The sequence below is a fragment of the Podarcis vaucheri genome (genome assembly GCF_965113315.1).
Source record: "Podarcis vaucheri genome assembly, chromosome: 6".
Taxonomy (NCBI): domain Eukaryota; kingdom Metazoa; phylum Chordata; class Lepidosauria; order Squamata; family Lacertidae; genus Podarcis; species Podarcis vaucheri.
The window spans coordinates 33779757-33800136 of record NC_138764.1 but is presented as its reverse complement, the minus strand read 5'-3'; the positions used below and the strand labels follow the sequence as shown (position 1 = coordinate 33800136).

Here is a 20380-nt window from a genome sequence, read left to right as displayed (position 1 = left end):
TTAAAAAGGTCAAAATATAAATAGACCACAGGGAACCACCCAGCAGTACCCAAATTTTAATGTTATGCTAATGCTACCATGGGCCCAATTCAAATTCAACACTAACCCATGATTTGCTATCACAAGAACGAGCTTCAGTGGTTTAGTTTTACTTTTCTCAAACAATGCTCTAATATAAAGGATGAAGTAGCTCCTGAATGGGCAGAAGGTATGATACTATCAGTCCTATTCAGACACAACAGTAATCTGTGCCTTAAGTGTTATGAGAACCAAACTTGGGCTCACAAACAGCTACAAGGAAGAACTTGAAAGCTTTCACTTCCATCTTGAATTAACTGTAGGTTGTCCAAACATGGACAAAATGCCCTTGATCTTATTAAATATGATTGGTTTAAGAAAACCAATTTCAGAGCATGGCCAATGATGTTGATTTGTGATGAAAGTGCACAGAGAGTGAAAAAAAACCTGTATTTTCATAATATAATAGACGAATTACCGTATTTTTCGCTCCATAGGACGCACTTTTTCCCTCCTAAAGTAAGGGAAAAAGTCTGTGCGTCTTATGGAGCGAATGTGTGTTCCCTGGAGCCAAATCGCTGTTGTCCTGTGCTCCTGGGCTGCTCTTTGGGGGTGGGGGGAGGAGCCACGGTGCTCTGCCGGCAGCCTCTGTTTTCCCCTGAAGTCCCGACAAGGTTTGCAAGCAGCGGGAAGGCTGTGCGCTCCCGGGCTGCTCTTTGGGGGTGGGGGGAGGAGCCACGCGGCTCTGCCGGCAGCCTCTGTTTTCCCCTGAAGTCCCGACAAGGTTTGCAAGGTTTGCAAGCAGAGGGAAGGCTGTGTGCTGCTGGGCTGCTTTTTGGGGGTGGGGGGAGGAGCCACACTGCTCTGCCGGCAGCCTCTGCTTTCCCCTGAAGTCCCGACAAGGTTTGCAAGGTTTGCAAGCAGAGGGAAGGCTGTGTGCTGCTGGGCTGCTTTTTGGGGGTGGGGGGAGGAGCCACACTGCTCTGCCGGCAGCCTCTGTTTTCCCCTGAAGTCCCGACAAGGTTTGCAAGGTTTGCAAGCAGAGGGAAAGCTGTGTGCTGCTGGGCTGCTTTTTGGGGGTGGGGGAAGGAGCCACGCGGCTCTGCCGGCAGCCTCTGCTTTCCCCTGAAGTCCCGACAAGGTTTGCAAGCAGAGGGAAGGCTGTGTGCTCCTGGGGTGGAGGGTGGGGGTGGGGAGCAGCAAATTGCTGTCTCTCAGTGCCTCCTAATTCAATTGCAAAGGATTGCCTAACTGGATTCTGAGCTCCATTTGAAGTTTAAAAATAGTAAGTTTGGGGATTTCTTCAAGTAGCAGTTTTGGGGAAATAGTCATAAATACATGCAAAGCATCTCCACAAACCAGTAATAGTAATTTCAGCTAAAACTGAGCAGGTATCTGGCTCAGGAACAGTTTAAACTGCACAGCTATAACCAGACATCCTGTGTGTGTGTGGACCATGTTCCTAGTAACTTAACCTTACTTCTGAAAAGAGGCTCTGATATTCCACTCCAACTCTATAATTCATTATACAAATTCTTACAAGTACAGTCCACCTATACTAAACCAAAAACATTGTGTTCTCTTGGTATTGAATGGAAGCTATTTATCTGCCCTCTTTTCCTCCTCTGTTCTTTGCTCAGTCACTCCATTTTGAATCTTCCTTTCAAAACAACCATGCCTGTTTTGAGAAAACTTCAGAGATTTAGGAACTGGAGCACAATCATTTGATCTTTATCTTCACAGTATTTTAATATTCTTTTGGAAGCCGCCCAGAGTGGCTGGGGAGGCCCAGCCAGATGGGCGGGGTATAAATAATAAATAATAATAATTATTATAATTATAATTATTATTATTATTATTATTATTATTATTATTATTATTATTATTATTATTATTATTATTATCTTTTTGCTGTTCCTCCATACTCCAAGCACTTCTCATTTGCACAGCCCTGGTTTCACTCCCTGACTATTAATATTCTCGATTAATAACAGTAAAATGCTCAAATTTTAGTTTTTGTGACTGCTGCCAATACTGACTTCCCAGTGATAATGAAAACAGCTACATTATAATGGAATGTGTCCTTTTTCCATTCTCATCATTATATACCATGGCTCGCTTTAAAGCAGCAAAGTGGACAGGAGCCACACACTTTGCTGTTTTAAATAGTTTAGTACAAAATTTGAGTCAGATTTTTTTTTCTTGTTTTCCTGCTCTAAAAACTTGGTGCATCTTTTGGTCAGGAGCGTCCTATGGAGCGAAAAATACGGTACTCACTTTCCTTTAGATCAGTCCCAAGAGACTGCGATCTACTCACAGAATTAAAAACTGGCGGTGAACTACCCCCGTTTTCAGGTGGTTCAGGGCAAATTTGTTGAGCTTTTTTTAGGGAGGAGTGATTTTTGAGGAGTTCAAGGCTAAGCTGTTGGCCATTTTTAGGGAGAAAGGGGAACAGACACTCACCAACAGATCGCTGAGGAGACAAACAGCCTCTCTGAGTAAACTCCGTCTTCCATTTGGCAGATGATGCAACAATGGAGGGCGGGGCAAGGGAGCGGGCCCAGATTCTAGTTTACCAACACTAGGGAAAGGGACCCAGCGATCGACCACGATCAACCTGTTGGACATCCTTGCTTTAGATCACTCACTACATATGGCATCAGGAATCAGTTGAACCAACAGGTTTACAGCACCCCTTTACAAACATTCAATTCATTGTTTTTCCCATCACATAAAAGCTAACTTTTATGTGCACTCACCCCCTCCCCAATTCATCTTTGTTATTTGCTGAGTGTCTGTTCAGCAATACTTACTAATTTGCTTTGGGGGTCATTTTCACCCTAACTGCATCTGCAAATGCTTGTGTCCTCACCTCAGCAGGTGGCCAGGCTTAATGGCAGCTCTCAATCAAGAACCTTTAGATGACCCCTTCCCTCTGTTTACAGTAAGTTTTCCAAAATATGCAGTTGAGAGTTGCATCTGTCATCTTTATAATCAAGCAGCCCAACAGCTCTAAACCCTAGGCATGTCTGTCGCTAATTTTCTTTTCTTTTCAGCACCACATCAACACCTGGTTGGTCTCTTAGGTCACTGTGACTTGTTGATTGTGATGCTGAACAATGTAGTACAACCACTCTGCTGTTTTAAAATTACTGATGTGTATTTGTGGGAGAGGGGTTATCCCTTCTCAAATTGTTTAATTATTAGGTGCCCCACCCTCAGATTGGCCTAAATGTTTTTAGTAAGTAAATAAGAAAACTTAAGAATGGACAGTGGTTGAAAAACTCAGGATAATTGTTGAGATACCAACACCAAATTTACAGGGTTCTGGATGGAAAGTAACAATTGCTAACATTTTAATTGTCCATGGGATTAGCTAAGAGGAAACCAGACTATGGTTGGCACATCAAAAAGGAAGGAAGGAAGGAAGGAAGGAAGGAAGGAAGGAAGGAAGGAAGGAAGGAAGGAAGGCCTAAGACATTCCTTGCAAATCCTGAAGTCTCAACAGCACACCATTACACAATGGTGGGTTAAATGCTTTGTATGTAGAAGGTCCCAGGTTGAGACCGCAGCATTTTCAAGTAGGACTGGGGAAATACCTGTCTGAAACCCTGGACAGCTACTATGAATCTGTGTAGACAATACCAACCTAAACAGATCAACAGCACGACTTGGTTAAGCAGTTTTGTAAAATCAGATACTTTCTTCAAAACTGTATTTTATGGCTGATTTTAATTGTTGTTCACCACTTTAAGTGGTGCACAGATATCAGAAGGTTGGGATATATATTTATACAAAATACATGAAAAAGGAGCAATCTCAGACCACAAACCTAAGCCTGAGATCATCCTTTATTATACTGAAACTAAAGGTGGGGTGAATACCTGTAATGATACGCTTCCAAATATATAATCAAACAGCAACCTAAGTTCGTTTCTCCAATATATTAGACACTGCCTGCTCAAATGCCTACACTGTTTGAAACTGCTTGGAAACTGAAACCACAATGGAGTGGACATCCTCAAATACCTCTCTCTTTCCTCGCAGACCTGGGACTTGAATTCATCAAATCCTAACTGGACTCTAGAAACACAGCCAACTGGTCCTGGACAAATTGAGAGAAGACACCTCAGAAATGATAGGGCCTGCCATCAAGAAAAGGGGCAGGTGTCATCTCTGTCAATGACATGAGAATCACAGTAACAATGCATTTCATGTAACTGTTTTGTCTGACCAACTCATGCATATGGTGATTGCGCATATGCTGCTTAATACAGTTGGTATGCAAAAAATGCTGCAGCTGTTGTTGTTACAGGTAAATCACTACTCAAGCAGGTAATTCACTAACAAAAGCACAATAATCTTTAAGAAATTTGAGCTCTAAATTATGCTTGGGTGGGTGGGGGGATTTGAGGTTGATAGTAGCTTTGGTGACTAACTATGCAGAGTGTAGTCAGAATAAAGAGAGTGTCAATAGAAGAATCCTCAAAGGCTGCTTCTAGAAAAGGTTCAATTAGTGGGGTAGGAGAGCTAGAAAAAAAATCACATCTAGTAACCAATGCACCCCTTTAGTTTCAGAAAGTACATGGGCAAATGAGGCTTCATTTGATCAAAATCGAGCATACACTTCCAGAGTTAACACTAAATACATTACTTCTGGTAAATGAACCAACCATAAAAGCTAGAAGGCCGCAAAAATTGTGTCCCAGGCTTTTCAGACTCAGCTACCCATGGACTTATCTGAAATCAAAGGGACGCATTGGTTGCCAGATGTGAAATACATTGACAATATTTTCAGCTCTCCTACCCCACTAAATATGTGATGGCTCACAGCACTCAAGCACATTATCAATAATGGACTAAGGCCACTAGGTTTAAAACTGTTAGTGATTTGGTGCAATTGGATTAAAAGTTCAATTTCAAGTTATCAGGGCACAAAGGATTAAAAAGTTGTAATGTCTTGTTTATATGAGAATACTTCCCATGGTGTTATGGTGTTCATGCAACTACAAGTCAAAAGGTCTCAAATCTATGAAAACATGCCAGTTTCTACTGCAAACTTGAATCAGGAGCAGCTAACATAAGGAGGGCAAAGTTCCAAGTCAGTGATTAATATGCAAGAAAGATTTTGAACATAAAGTAGTATTCGTTTTCGGAAGTAGTTTGGCATGAGAAATATATATAGTTCACTTAAGAATCCCTAGAGCATTTGTCAAATTAATTTTTCTCCTTTGAGCATACATGAAGTATTTCCATGACCTCCAAAAATGAGACTACATACTTCTAATTGCCAGAGATGTTACCCAGAAAACTTCATTTGATGTTGTAGCATTAAGAATAAAACAAAGTTAAGCACTTCTTAACAACAGGTACAAGTACTTTAAAACTCAACATTACCAGAGCCTTTAAAGTTTAACTATAAAAAGATGGGTTCTTCTCTTTGAACTTAAGTAGCATGCATTATGTATGTTCCATTAACAAAACCAACCTATTTGTAAAAGGTAAAAGTGCCTCAAGCTAAATTAACACTATAGAGTTTTCCATTTAGAGTAGTGAAATGTCAAGAACTAAAAAAATTGTTTTCTGAACTAAGAACTTACTTAGTATGCACCTTTGTCACATGACTATATTTAAAATGAATATCTTTTCAGTGGCAAATAACCAGCAGTTTCCTCTAGCTGCGATTCAACACTCATTAAAGCTGCTAACAAGTTTTTGCTTATTACATACTCAATTTTTGTTGCACTTACTATTGCTGAGAGATCCGTTTAGTATAAATTTCAATAATTTAAGGCCACATCCCTAGATGTTTCTGTAACATCCATTCTTTATGTTAATTTTAAAACATCCAAAACGGAAGCGGCATTTTCAGTATCAGCCGCTGTTAAGATCAAAACAAGAGATACAGTGGTGCCTCGCAAGATGAAATTAATCTCTTCCGCGAGTCTCTTCATCTTGCAGTTTTTTCGTCTTGCGAAGCCCGGCTATTAGCGGCTTAGCGGCTATTAACGGCTATTAACGGCTTAGCGGCTTTAAGAAAAAGGAAACAAACTTGCAAGAACTCGCAAGACGTTTCGTCTTGCAAAGCAAGCCCATAGGGAAATTCGTCTTGCGGAACGACTCAAAAAACGGAAAACTCTTTCGTCTTGCGCGTTTTTCGTCTTGCGAGGCATTCGTCTTGCAAGGTACCACTGTACTTATATAGTGCCTATATAGTACTAGTTCACAAAGAATGAAAGAAAAAACAAACATGATCAGTGATAAAAAAAACCTCAAATGTAGTAATGTTCCAAAAACTCCAGTAGGGCAATACCTTTATTAGACCAGCCAAATGTGTAAGTAATCTGATCTGCTAAAAAAGAAAGCTGATTGAAAATAGAAGTTTTAGGTTTGTATCCAATGCAACGCTAAGAAAGATTCCTGTCAGTGCAGAGATTTATGCTTCTGCAAGGTAACTTCCCTCCCTCCACATTTCACAATGGTTATAGAATAAATAAGAAGTTGAATGAGGTTTCATTCTTGTAAAAGGTTTTTAAAAAAACAACAACAACGCTTTATACATTGTAAGCTTTAGTCTGACTTCTAAGAGGCATAAAAACAACAGTTTTGATATAACAATATAAACTGTTTACTACCTGGTGAGCTACCAAAAGCAACCTAAAACTATTTGTGTAGCAAGGCATCCCCAGAAGCAAGCTATTTTTCAGTTCAGTAAAAGTGCAATTGAGCAAGGATCTTTAGGCTTTTCACCATGGTCCCTATCCAGATCATGCAATCTTCTCTGGAGGCTTTTCCCTGAATGCCTCCACCAACTAAGATGTGGCAAAAGATTATAAGAGCAGGGTTCGAAATTAGCAGAGCGCCAGGCACCTTTTGCGCCTAAAGGTTCTCCATTTGCGAGCATCTCCAAAAGTATGGATGCCATTTTTTATGCCTGGCTGACACTCAACAATTAAATGTATGTGCTTTGAAGCCTCAAAGTATATGCTAAGGGTAGACAATATGTTAAGGAGTTTAACAATAAAGAGTAGAGTGTTTTGAAAACTGAAGTATAGTACCAATATTTTTATTGTAAACACCAATTTAAGCATGTGTAAACAATTTCCGTTAAAAATGTGACATTAACAATGTGTCACTTATGTGAATTGCGTATTAGTTCATGCTTATCAAAATAATAAATAAAGAGCACTACCAACCCCCCACTCCCACAAATGGTGACTACACATTCTGTTTTGGCACCACAATCCAGGTCACAAGAACCATTTGGCTCCTAGCTTTTCTATTCCAGTTTCCAACACTGTATAAGACAGAGGCCTTTTCAGTGGTGGCTCATGATAGAATGTTCTCCCATGATACGTCTGTCAGATGCTACTTCCTGGGTATCATTTCAGCAGCAGAAAAAGGTCTTTTTTATTTTCTCTGGCTTTATTAATCGGCTAGTTTTAAGCCGTTTATGCTCTCTGAATAATTTTGTGCTGTGTTTATCCTTTTGCCATTTTTTTTATTGCTGTTCGATTGTAATTTAATTTGATTTTTACTGTAAGATCCCCTGAGAACTTTGTAATAGAGAAGCCTATAAATACAGTAAGTAGATTAGTAAAGGGGGAGAGGAAGAATACATAGACAAACCAAGCAATTGCACATGTTGATGGCCTCTGCTGTTCAAATCTGCATCCTGACATCTATCTTCCAGAAGTCTTTGCTTAAATTATTTCAGTCCAGGAATGTATATATTACTGTTTACTAGTGGGTCAAGAGAAAAAAGCCCTCTATATTCAAGACAAAATTAATTCTGAAAAAAGTTTCTGTGGACTGGAGTCCACTTAATCATATTGTGACTGATATTCTAGTACACAAAAGCTTGTCATAATAAAATGTGTTAGCCTTTAGAGGTAGCACACATCTCTTTGTTGCTTTTGCTGCAACAGACTACTAGCACTGATATCCCCTTGAAATTGTACACTCAAATATTTACGGATAAAAATTTATGAAGAAATGTATGAATGGCACTGCTGAGATTCAAATTAATTATTTTTTCTATCAAAAAATATCCTTACATTTTAACCTTATCTTTGCCAGATACTTGTTTCACATGAAAACTGAAATTCACGATAGTGAATTTCTGTAAACAAAGCCAACCTCTGAGTCTACATAGAAAACACTGCTCTACATACAAAAATCCTGATTCAGTGCAGAGCTCTAGTTTTGAAAATGGCACACAAAAAACAGACTACTAAAATGAAATCCCATTTTTATCTATTGATAGACTTAAAATTCAACCTTGTTTTTGGAAGTAAAGTCAACTGAGCTTCAGACTCATTCTTGGGTGCGTATACATAGCAAATGTACGTATACATTCTGTTTTTATTGGGCATATCCAAAAATCTAAAAACATTTGTTCTCTCCATACTAAAATGTCTGGATAGTGACAAACTGTAATTATTGATGAAGTGCTACTTATTCTAGAAGACGCCCAGTTTTTCAACCTCTTTCTCCTGTCAGTTGATCCAAACTTAAGAGTTGGCATATTTTGAAGTGCAAAAAAGAGGACACATTTGGCGACTTCTACTTTTAACTGTGGACCACTATGACACTTCTACCCTTGAGAAAGAGGACATATGGCAAACCCTAACCAGCAGGAGTGACAGGCAGTAGCAGAGTTGATTGGCTAGACTGCCATTTTAGATTTCCACATAGTCCCAGACTGATGCTACATAGAGGTGCTGTGAGAAATTTTACTAGTAGCTTGACCCAGCCACCAAGTTCTTCTCAGTCAGAGGGCAGAGCATGCAGAATTATAAAACCCTGCCGGCATGCTGCAACCCTGACAGCTGCCCAAAGATGCTAAATGTTGGTGCTAATCAGCAACATGCAAGGGGAAAATGTGAAGTATCTTTGTGATCCCTCAACAGACAAGTAGGTGGGGGTTATTTTGGTGGTGGTAGGGAATGCTTATAACTTTTATGAACTTATCAGTTCTACTACCGCCATGTCCAAATTACCGCATTTTTCGCTCTATAACACGCACCCGACCATAACACGCACATAGTTTTTAGAGGAGGAAAATCCGTAGGCATGCCACCCGTAGGCATTCCCTCCATAACACGCACAGACATTTCCCCTTACTTTTTAGGAGGAAAAAAGTGAGTGTTATGGTGCAAAAAATACGGTAAATGTTTCTTGTGAAACAGCCACTGCAAAGAATAGGGAAAAAGAACATGAGAACTGCTTTTAGTTAGTGCTGTACTACAATACTGATCACAAACTGGCTTCCAAAGGAGGGAGGGGTACTGAAAACTTATTGCAGATGTGATTTTGCCTGTTACCACTAGGAAAGCAGCCCTTCCTGCAGATGCAAACAACCCAAACTTCCTGCATATGCAAATAACGATTTGTCTCTAAACGTTTAATCAGAAATGGAAAATCAGAAAAAGAGGTATGAATGTTCTGGTAGGTTACTTTTAAGCCTCATTTGCCAGACATACCCAGACAAGAGACTACGTGCTTCCCAATTTTATTTAATTCATTTATTTTTAAAAAGCTATATACTACTTGATTGTTATATTTCTTTAAAAAACACACCTCTAAGCAATTTACAAAAACTTGTCCATCTAATGATAGTAAAGCACTAGCAGAAATGACCATGCTGATTATTAAGTCTTTGTGGAACATGAACCAGTTCCTTATCATGACAGTTCTGGGCAGCAGGGGGGCGGGGTGCTGTTTCTTCAGATAGCTCTATTTAGTCAGATACCACACCTGGGAAGCATACGAGGTGGACTACCAAGTCAGATAAGCCACAAATTCCATTATAGCTAGAACTGGGGTTTGTGTATGTGTGTGGCCATGATGCTACATGTTCAAGACTATCTCTGAATTCACAGAATTCTGCACTTTTAACATATATACTGGTTTTATTTTAACCTACATCTAACTCCCCCTTGCACAAATCACTACTCAGTTCCAGAATTAAAATGTTAATGAAGACTTGTGTCTTGAAGCAAGGCACTGCCACCAAGTGGTAGTCACATTTTGTATCCAACATTCAGTTCAAACCACCTCACAAAGTGGAATTCACCTTCTGCAAATTAAGTCTGAAAATGTTTCATCATCAGCCTTAACAATCTGACATCAAACAGCCGTACATGTCAGATAGACACACTAAGTTAAAACATTCATTTAGAAGGCCTCTAAGGGGAAAGCCAATAGTTAAATAGATGCAAATAGATGACATTTCAGTAGTTGTTACAAAAAAAATCTTATCAGGCTCATTCACTCCAAAATTATTTTTTTAAATGCCAACATTAATTTACATATTATTGTGGCTAAATAGCTTTTAGGGATTTTTTTCATAAGAAAGTATCAATGAATGCTAGAAGGCCCAACTAAAATGTTCATAACATGACTGATCTCTAAATGTGTCAGTAATTCATTGGAATAGATGTTAACTGTACCTAAAACAAGAAGCAGGGTATCAGTCTTTTAGCATACAAAAAGGTATACCAAAATTTGGGTAGGCTTATATTTCAGTCAGTTACTTTTGATAGTATCTCATTGCTGAAATGATTCCTGTTCCATATCACATTCAGTAGCTAAATGATGCAAGTTTTACTAGCCAACCAAAATTTCCACTTGAACACAGAATAATCAGATGAATGTACAGTCGTACCTCGAAAGTTGAACGGAATCCGTACGACTTCCAAAACATTCGGAAACCAAAGCGCGGCTTCTGATTGGCTGCAGGAAGATCCTGCAGCCAATCAGAAGCCGTGGAAGCTCCATCAGATGTTCAGCTTTCAAAAATAGTTCACAAACTGGAACAGTCACTTCCAGGTTTGCAGCATTTGGTGGGAGCCAAAACATTCGAGAACTAAGCTGTTTGAAAACCAAGGTACGACTGTATTTTCTACTCTTAACCTAACAGACAATCTTACTTCTAGTATCTGTTTCCCTCATCCAACATATTCTATAACTGCCAATTCTGTTCACCTCCTCTAGCTCAAGGGGCAAATATGGATGACTGGATCAGTCTATTTCCAGTCTCTGTCAATTTTGCATATGCTCAATCGTAAATCTGTTCAGTACCTTTTCTGCATTTAGCTGCAATGATATTTTGAAGTCCACATGAACATTCATATTTAAATATCTATTATCTCAATATATCAATTTCTAGACATATCTTACTCCAAAATAGTTGCTTTATGCATTTTTGAACTTTTTTGAACTGAGTGTAGTTGTACCTCAAAATTCTGAAGGAAAACTGCATTCCAATCCATGTTTGAGAAATGCAAATTAGATCAGTTTGCTTAAACATCCAAAGTGAAAAAGATGACATACCTCATCCCTAGCGTAAGCTAAATTTTCTGTTTACATACATGTTAATCCTGTCCTTTTACTACACTGCTAACTACTTAGAATCGTTGACAATTTGGTTCAGAAAAAAACACAAAGGGAACGTTATGTCACTATTTCTCAAAATCCAGCTGTTGTTGGACTACAACTTCCATCATCCCTAGGGATGATAAGAGTTGTAGTCCAACAACTGCTGGGGACCAAATTTTGAGACACACTGCATTATGACATGCTCTGTACTATCACCATTCAACTATAGCACTGTCTAATAGGCTAATTTGGTACTAAGTGTATAGTAAACCAAAATGTGAGAACATGAGTCCATCTTCAAATATCTTCAAAGCCATCTTCAAATATCAGAAGGGCTGTCACATGGACAATGGAGCAAGCTTGCTTTCCCCCTTTCTGGAAGGTAGGTCTCAAACCAAAGGCTTCAAGTTGCAGGAAAGGAGATTCCAGGTAAACATAAGGAAACTTTCTGACATTAAGATGTGTTTGACAGTGGAACAGTCTCCCTCGGGAGGTGGTGGACTCTCCTTCCTTGGAGTTTTTTAAGCAGAGGTTGGATGGCCATCTAGCATGGATGCTTTGGTAGAGATTCCTGCATTGCAGGGGGTTGGACTAGATGACCCTTGGGATCCCTTCCAACTCTACAATTCTACTATTCTATCCAAATAACTACTTTAAACAGGTCAAACAGCTTGGGCACATCCAGAATTATATTTGACCTCTCTCTTTTTTAGTAGCAGACTCCTCAGCCATATCAAACAGCTTTCGAGAGTCCCTTCAGCTTCATATAATTTACCCAGTGCTGTGAAAAGGGTGACTGATCTTTGAGGAAAAATAACCCCCAAGTTTGCTGAGACATGCAGAACTAATTGAGTGGATCTTCGGATCCAAGTCATTGTGTTCAGAAGCTGGAAGTCAGCTGACAGAACAAGATATTCTCTTGAAATTACCCTATATTTCATTCATGTGTAGTTCCTGCATTAACTATACTGAAATGGTTACTGCATAACTTCAGCACTTGCCAATAAAGTATACTGTTTGTTAAGCACCACATACATTAACTGGCTTTTCAGTTCTCAGATATGAGCAGGGCTTGCGATGAACTAATTTAGATTAACTAATTCACTGAATTCAAAAATCTAATATTTACACCTGAAAGTAGTTCCTATAATTTCCAGGTGAATTAAGTTCCTTTTGCAGTGGAAGTTTGGGCAATTTTAAATTAATTCTGATTTCAATTAAATAATATTTATATGTAGGGCTCTCATCCAACTCAACGCTGCTTTTGCTTGTGGCCGCTGCATTTTACATATTTTCCTATCTGTAAAGTGAATCTGCTTTTTAAACTTAAATGTCATAATTGTTGGGGGAAATAAATAAAACAATTGTTTACAGTATACTCTGTGTTTTGATATTATCTTAGTCTTCTTAAAAGTATTTTTTATATATTTAGTATATTTAGCAAAGTGGCTCATAAAATTTACCAGACTTCCAAGCTTCCTTTGGAAAGATTTGTTTCCATTTTTTTAAAGGAATATTTTCCCCACTGCAGATGCTTCAAAGGAGCTCCCCTCCAACAAGCAATCAACTGCACATCAGTTAAAGAGATTTAGCCTCTTCAAAGATACACTTCCAGCACCAATCCCGATTGAAGACATGCTTTCAGCACCAAAGGAAGTTGCTCTAGATGACAATCAGTTGACTGATTAGTTTAGTTTTAAATATTAAACGGTTTCAAATATTAAACAATATCTATAAAGATTTTCCAAAATCATCTCTTTTTTCCACATATCAACTGAATAAAGTTCCCTTTGCTTTTGGAGCAAGATCAACATTTACCTTCTGTCTATGTATTTTTCCAACATGTAAGATACCGTTGGTAGATCATGTTATAACAACTCTCTTAAATTTAAATAAACCTGAAAACTACACTCTTTTGGAAAATACGTATGTTCATAGCTTTTCTTGAATAGATTTCTATTTCATTTCATTTTAAATATTTCATCATCTCTGCATTTCATTCACATCAAAATGTGTATCTGAGAGGCTCTTGTTATGATTTGAATTCATTTAGCTTTCAAATTTGGATTTGGTGTGTAAAACAGTTTTGCTGCAAAATCTTTAAAAGTGATCTGAAAATTACCATATATACTCGTTATCTGAAGAAGTGTGCATGCACACGAAAGCTCATACCAAGAACTAACTTAGTTGGTCTTTAAGGTGCTACTGGAAGGAATTTTTTTATTTTGACTATGGCAGACCAACATGGCTACCTACCTGTAACATATATACTCGTGTTTAAGTCGACTTTTTCAGCACATTTTTAATGCTGAAAAAGCCCCCCTCAGCTTACACTCGAGTGAGGGTCCCACTTATTGTTTGCTGTCGCCGCCACTGCTCTACCAAGCGCGGCTCCTGTGCCTGCCCTTGCGAGTGACAGAGGCTGTTGTCAGTGGAGGAGGAGGAACGAGTAGCCTGAAAGCAGCCCTTCTGGGCTGCTCCTTCCTCCGCCTTTGCCGCTGTCAGCATTCCCCACCCTAGGCTTATACTCGAGTAAATAGGGTTTTCCCAGGTTTTGGTGGTAAAATTAGGTGCCTCAGCTTATATTCAGGTCGGCTTATACTTGAGTATATAGGGTATTGATAAAAGGGTTTTTCCCTACATTTCTAGAAAGGCAAACATATTTATGGAGAGTCCTGTTGCTGTGTAGTTCTGCAACTTACTGCAGCAGTTTACCATGGATATGTTTATGGTGAGGCTGGGCAACTAACTATACAACTAGATACTCTGGCTTCCCCAATGAGCTCAATGAGGACCCAAGGGACGTTGCACTTTAGTTAATGTCAGCAACAAAATAGTAGCAGTTACAGCAGTAGTAATATACTGTTATAAATGCCCTCAAAGAATTCCAGCGATATTTGGTGTTAACAGGATAATGAACTGGATGGATCTTTGTTCTGACTGCTAAGGTTTTATGATGCTTCTTGAGACAAATTTCTTACAAATTAAATTAGCAACATTTCAGAAATAAACACCCTAGAAAGTGAGTTAATGGTTTTAACACCCACCTAAAATTGTTTCTGAAAAAGAGCAGCAGTGTGAATTTGATATAACAAAGCATTCTAAACTAAAAAAAACCCCAGAAATGTGTAACCTAAGGCAGGCCTTCTCAACTTGCAACTTGTTCTTAGACCTTATGCAAAGGTTTCAAGGAAGAAAGGGTGGTAACTATATAAACATATAAATGTTGCCATGTAGAATGGAAAGCAACAAGTATTTGTGACTATTTTCCAGCCCCATAATATATAGAACAGTAGCAGTAATGCTGAAGGCGATCATGCAGTAGCAGGCGATATTAAGCTGTATTGTGACATCTACTAATCATCTTTCTCTCTCTCTCAACCACATCCCATTAAGTTAAAAGTCACCAGTTGTTCCATTAAAAAACCAACTACATTTATGCAATACAGAGCTTTTCAAACTTTTCAAGTTGGTTACATACTGTGTAATTCAGTTTGACTAGCAAGCTGGAGGTTAAACTAACCCTTTCCAGCCCCGGGAAGAGCGTGGGGAGCATTTGTGTGACACACCTACACAGTGCAGCCAACACACTAATGTGTCGTGGCACAGTTTTGAAAGCTCTGATGTAACATAACTCTTCTTGTAATCACTTACAATTTGTATACACACATCCCTTTCGGATGGAGGTCTGCTTGCATATTAATTCTGTTATCAAGATTTAACTGAAGTTCGCCGATGTTCACAAATATCGGAACTGTTATTTCCCAAGCATTGAGATAATCAACCAAAATGGATCTTGCAAAACCTCATGATTATGGAGACTCATGCTCCAACACTGGACGAACAAATCTTCACCAATAGTTCTTCTCAACGGGAAAGTTTACTGCCCTAGCCACATCTGAACATGCAGTTTAAGCCATGCATGGTGTTAGATGCATGTTAGAAAAGGGGGAAATAAACATAACTGGAGCACATTCTATATGGAAAAACAATGCTTTGTTTTGGATGGGGGAAAAGGAACAAGGAGTGTGTTACATACAATGGAAGGAAAAGAAAGGAATGTATCCTTCTCCACCAACACATCCCTTAGAATATCATTCTATGAAATAGTTGCCATGAAAGCAAGAATTACTTGATTACTTTTAATTACTGTATTTGTTTACTTAACATATAGAATTGCCCACCACAATAGCCCTATTTGCATATTACTTGCAAATAGGAAAATCACGGTTTCAAGCTCCACTCTAACTATGCCATGCCCTCAAAGACCACATGTTAAGAATGGTTGTACCCAGTGGAATCTCTATGCACAAGCAGCATCTCACAGACAGAGGCTTGATGCATTCTGGACACCAGTGTTCCCAATCCCACGGATTTCCTATGTGTGAGAAGCTGCTGAAGCGTAGGGGGTTTCCTTGCAGACAGCTATGCGCAACACAATCAGAGGACAGAGCTGGCAAGGCAAAATGAGTAGCTGCACTCCACCCTGAAACTGTGAGTGCCCAACAGATTAATAATGTGTGAAAAGGACTAATGTGGAGATAACCATTAGCGTATAGGGCTTTACCCCTTGGCCAAGAGACGGGGCTATATACATCCCAATAGCACTGGAAATTACATAAAACTTTTGTGTCTGTTCTCCACAACTCCATATTCCAAGTAGCCCTCAACTATGTCAACCTGGGAATTACCATGTGGTGTTTCGGGGGGGGGGAGTGTCTCCATACTTCAGTGAAATACTGAAGCTTTTACTTTTGTGATTTTTGAGGTCAATTTTACCCCTGTGTACACCAGGTGCTGGGTTAAAGTGATGCTGTGAAATGTATTTAAAGTTTCTATTTACTAGTAATCTATACCTCACGGGTTTATAAAACCTGTTACAAACCCTTTTCCAGTTACAACCTTCCTTCTGACCCAGCAATACTGGGGTTTATTTCATCATGACTTTCATTTTGTGCAAAACATGCTGATCCGGGTTTTGGAATCCTTAAGAACGTAACTGTATCTGCAAAAATGTTTCTGGACAACCAGCACACTCACCTCAACTGAAAGCCAGACCTAATGGCAACTTCTAATACAGTAAAGGATCTTTCTCTGTTCCACGCACAGAAAGATCATTGCAAAATGTGTTGTTGAGGGTTGACCTCAACACTTCTGGGCCAAATGTCACTGGCATCCTTCAAAGGAAACTATAGAGAAAGTCCTCAAATTTTATTAGAATTGTCAATGTCGAACTGCCAATGCAGGAGACAAGTATGCCTGTGTGCACAAGCTGTGCACTCTCCCACAATGCTTTGCGAGTTACCGTTTATGAACAGATTTGTTCCATTTGAATGAAAATGATGGTGTACATACCATCCAAACCCACAAAGTACGTCATACATGTGTTGTGATTGTATCTTGAACATAACTGGTAGACATAAATGTGGTGAAGACAAGTGCCCCATAAGCTCAAAAACAAGGCCATACACAGGCTAAGAAACTAAGAGCAGATTTATTATTTTCTGAATAGAATATAGCAACTGATAACATCACCAGTATGCCAGAGGCTTAGCAAAGAAAAACGTAACTCAGCTTAGCACATCAAAAAAACAGAAATATCCCCAAAGTTCCTTGCCCTCAAATCCTAGTGCCAACTACAACATTTTTGAAGTTCACAAAGATTTGACCCTTTTAAGCAATATAGCAAATAAATGAAGGGTAGTGTATACAAGCAATCTCAGATTAACTTTTCTGTAAACCACTTTGATAGTGTTCTTTTTATCAAGTGGTGTATAAATTTTATGAAATAAATAAATCAGAATTGCCTACTCCTTTATTACAATGAAACTAATGGTGATATGGACTCATGCATCCAAATGGTCTCCACAAACAATCCTAAACTCATGATCAAGCAGCAGCTAATATTGTTTTAATATTTACTTATTTTATTTACTCAACTTTTAAACAACCCTTCCTCAAATAGTGACCCAGTACCATATATAAAAACATGATTATAATCTGAAGAAAACACAAATTATGAAATTATGAAAACAAACTGTAAAACAGCACCAAAAGCTTTCGAAAGATAAAAATCATTACACACTATAAATACAGCAGCAGCAACACTTGAACAATGGTAGACAAGGCCTACTTTCATGCCTATAGAAGCCAGACAACACAGAATGTGAAGATCTCAAAAGAAGTCTCTTTCCAGTAGATCTACGGTAGATCAAAACCAGATTGAGTAACACACATAGCTTTCTTAGGATGTCAAGAGAGATAGCCTCAGAACTGGTAAAGTCTGCTGCCGCCGATATAAAGGACAGGGGCAGATGATGTCTCTTCAGACGATGCAATGAGAAGATCACAGCAATAATGCATTTCATTTAACAATTCTGTCTACCCAGCTCAAACAGTCATGTTGATTAGAAAGTGCTCAGGTCATGTCCAATAAGTTTGCAAAGTATGCTAGATTTGCTGTTGTCACTAGAAGTTCACACTCAAGATTACTGCACTGTTATACAGTGGTACCTCGCAAGACGAATGCCTCGCAAGACGGAAAACTCGCAAAACGAAAGGGTTTTTGGTTTTTTGAGTTGCTTCGCAAGACGATTTTCCCTATGGGCTTGCTTCGCAAGACGGAAATGTCTTGCAAGTTTGTTTCCTTTTTCTTAAAACCATTAATACAGTTGCGACTTGACTTCGAGGAGCAACTCATAGCACACGGTGTGGTAGCCTTTTTTGAGATTTTTGAAGACTTTTGTGATTTTTGAAGCTTTTCCAAAACTTTTCCAACACCGTGCTTCGCAAGACGAAAAAAACCGCAAGACCAAAAAAGTCACGGAACGAATTAATTTCGTCTTGCGAGGCACCAATGTACTTTTGCAGCTGCTATAACTATCTTATATGCATGGTTTATGGCACAATATGTTACATTTTAAAAACTGAGTTTACTAAGACACCTCCATAGTTTGTGTAGGTTTTTGTACTTTATTCTGAGCCTTGTTGACCACAGTACTTATTAGTAACTAGACTGTTTTATTGGACAAGGGAAGGTCTCAATAAAGGGATTTAAAAAAATAAAATGCAAATAGCTTAATAACTTGCATCAATTATTTTATTTGGATGGCCCTCCTGGGTACCTTTCACTACAATACCAAATTGGTACAATCAATTTTCTATCAACAGTTGGTAAAACAAGGGATTAGAGAAATTCCTGGATGGCATCAATAACTATTGGCTTTTATAACTAAGGTATGTTCAAAAGTAGACTACTTCAGCAATTCCAGGTTAAAAGGATTTATGGGTCCACTGATGGGTCAGTACCCAAACAAAGCACAGAGAATATGTAACTAAATGCTATCTAGTAGAGGACATTCTGCTGAATGCATGGGTGTCAGGCCAAATATTATTTTGGGGCACACACCCCAGTTATTTATTCTTTTCTACACATTTTAAGTACTGCTGGCTTTTAATGTTATTATTTTGTTTTAACACATAAACTATTGTTGGAACACCTCAGAACTTATAGCTTGACGTAAGTTTTATGGAAGCAGGTGTCATGGTTAATGAGCTGCAGAAGGATTTGCACTTGCCATCCAAATGCAAATTGCCATCTTGCTGTGAGTCCTGGATGACCTGCTCCTTGCCCGGGGGTGGGGGCAGCTACAAAAAGTTGAAGTGGCTGAACAGGGGGTTTTGTTGCAGGGTTTTATTGCTATTTTTATTGCCCTCTTTAAAATGTTTTAAATTGTTTTTAACTGCTTTTAACTTGTAAGTTGTTACATTTGAGGGTTTGTTGTTTTTTAAAGTAAGGGAACATAAGATCTGCATGGAAGGAGAGGAGCTAGAAAGAGCAGGAGCAACCCCAATCACAGTGGTTCTGGGGGAAGGTATGGTGTGGAGGGTGGGGAAGGTTGGGTAGGGGGCACTTAGCACAGGCAGTTAGTGACTGTGCTGTGCGACAGTCCCTTCTCCAACATGGGGAATTGTGGTTGTCCTATCAGCCAGCTATTGGATCAGCGACTGGGCTGTTGTTGCTGAATGACAGGTCAGCTCAGATTTGGTCTGTATCACAGAGACCTGGGTGGGTGGAACAAGTCTCACTCAGCTGTGCCCACCTGGGTACTCGATGCAGCATCAAGGTAGGCTTGAAGATTGGGGAGAGGGAGTTCTTGTGGTCTACAGAAATTCTCTCTCTTTCTCTTTCCAGACTCACTGTCCAGTTGGGTAGAGGAGGGGAGGCAATCTTGAGTGTGTGTTCCTGGCATTGGGCAACTGGAACAGATTAGGGATTCTGCTGGTTTACAACCCACCCTGCTGTTAACAATCTCCCTGCCTGAGATGACAGAGCCAGTCTCAGAGGTAGTGCTGAGGACTCCCAGACTGCCGGTTTTGGGGGACTTCAACATTCATGCTAAGGCAACTGGCTCTGGGGTGGCTCCCTGGCTGCCATGACGACCATGGGGCTATCTCAACATGTCACCGGCCCAAAGGATGTAGCAGGCCACACTTGGGACGTTTTCTCAACCAGGCAGGAAGGGGTTCAACCATCTGAAAGTGGGGGATATTGACATCAGTCCCTCGGGATGGTCAGATCACTTCTTGCAAGCTTTAGGCTTTCAGCACCCTTTCTCCTCTGCAACAGGCCAATTAGGATATTCCACTCTCAGAGGCTGATAGAGCCAATGGGTTTCCAGACATCTTTGTAGGGTTTACCTGCTGATATGCCTGGCACTCCTGTCAAAGCCCTGGCCAACCTCTGGAACATCCAAATTGCTCAGGATGCTGACACAATGGCCTTTGAGCGCCATTTCCCACTTCACAGAGCCCACTTGGCTTCCTGGTAATAGTCCAGAGCTTAGGGAAAGGAAACAAGCTGGGAGACAGCTTAAACACAAGTGCAGGTAAACTCCAGTCAAATGCAACTGTACACTGGAGAGGGCTCATTATAGAGTCCACTTTAGAAGGCATACTGTGCTGCCTCCATAGCATCCTC

General features: G+C 39.6%; 1 protein-coding gene and 1 long non-coding RNA gene across 11 annotated transcripts in view; one reads left to right on the top strand and one right to left on the bottom strand.

Annotated features, from left to right (window-relative positions):
• Positions 1-20380, bottom strand: part of ZNF644 (zinc finger protein 644) — a 64315-nt gene that overhangs the window by 28446 nt on the left and 15489 nt on the right. The window contains exon 1 of one of the 9 annotated variants that reach the window (XM_082227723.1): positions 2832-2952. The exons of the other annotated variants lie outside the window; for them this stretch is intronic. The gene's annotated coding sequence lies outside the window, so the exon portion shown is untranslated. Of the gene's footprint in view, positions 1-2831; positions 2953-20380 lie in introns of those variants that run through there. 9 annotated transcript variants of the gene reach the window in all.
• LOC309535218 lies at positions 2431-13096 on the top strand. Of its 2 annotated transcripts, none has more exons than XR_014221128.1 (3): positions 2431-2700; positions 4066-4333; positions 12932-13096. It is a non-coding gene; the product is annotated as an uncharacterized lncRNA (long non-coding RNA). The 2 variants fall into 2 exon arrangements; XR_014221129.1 differs by having other exon boundaries at positions 4066-4353.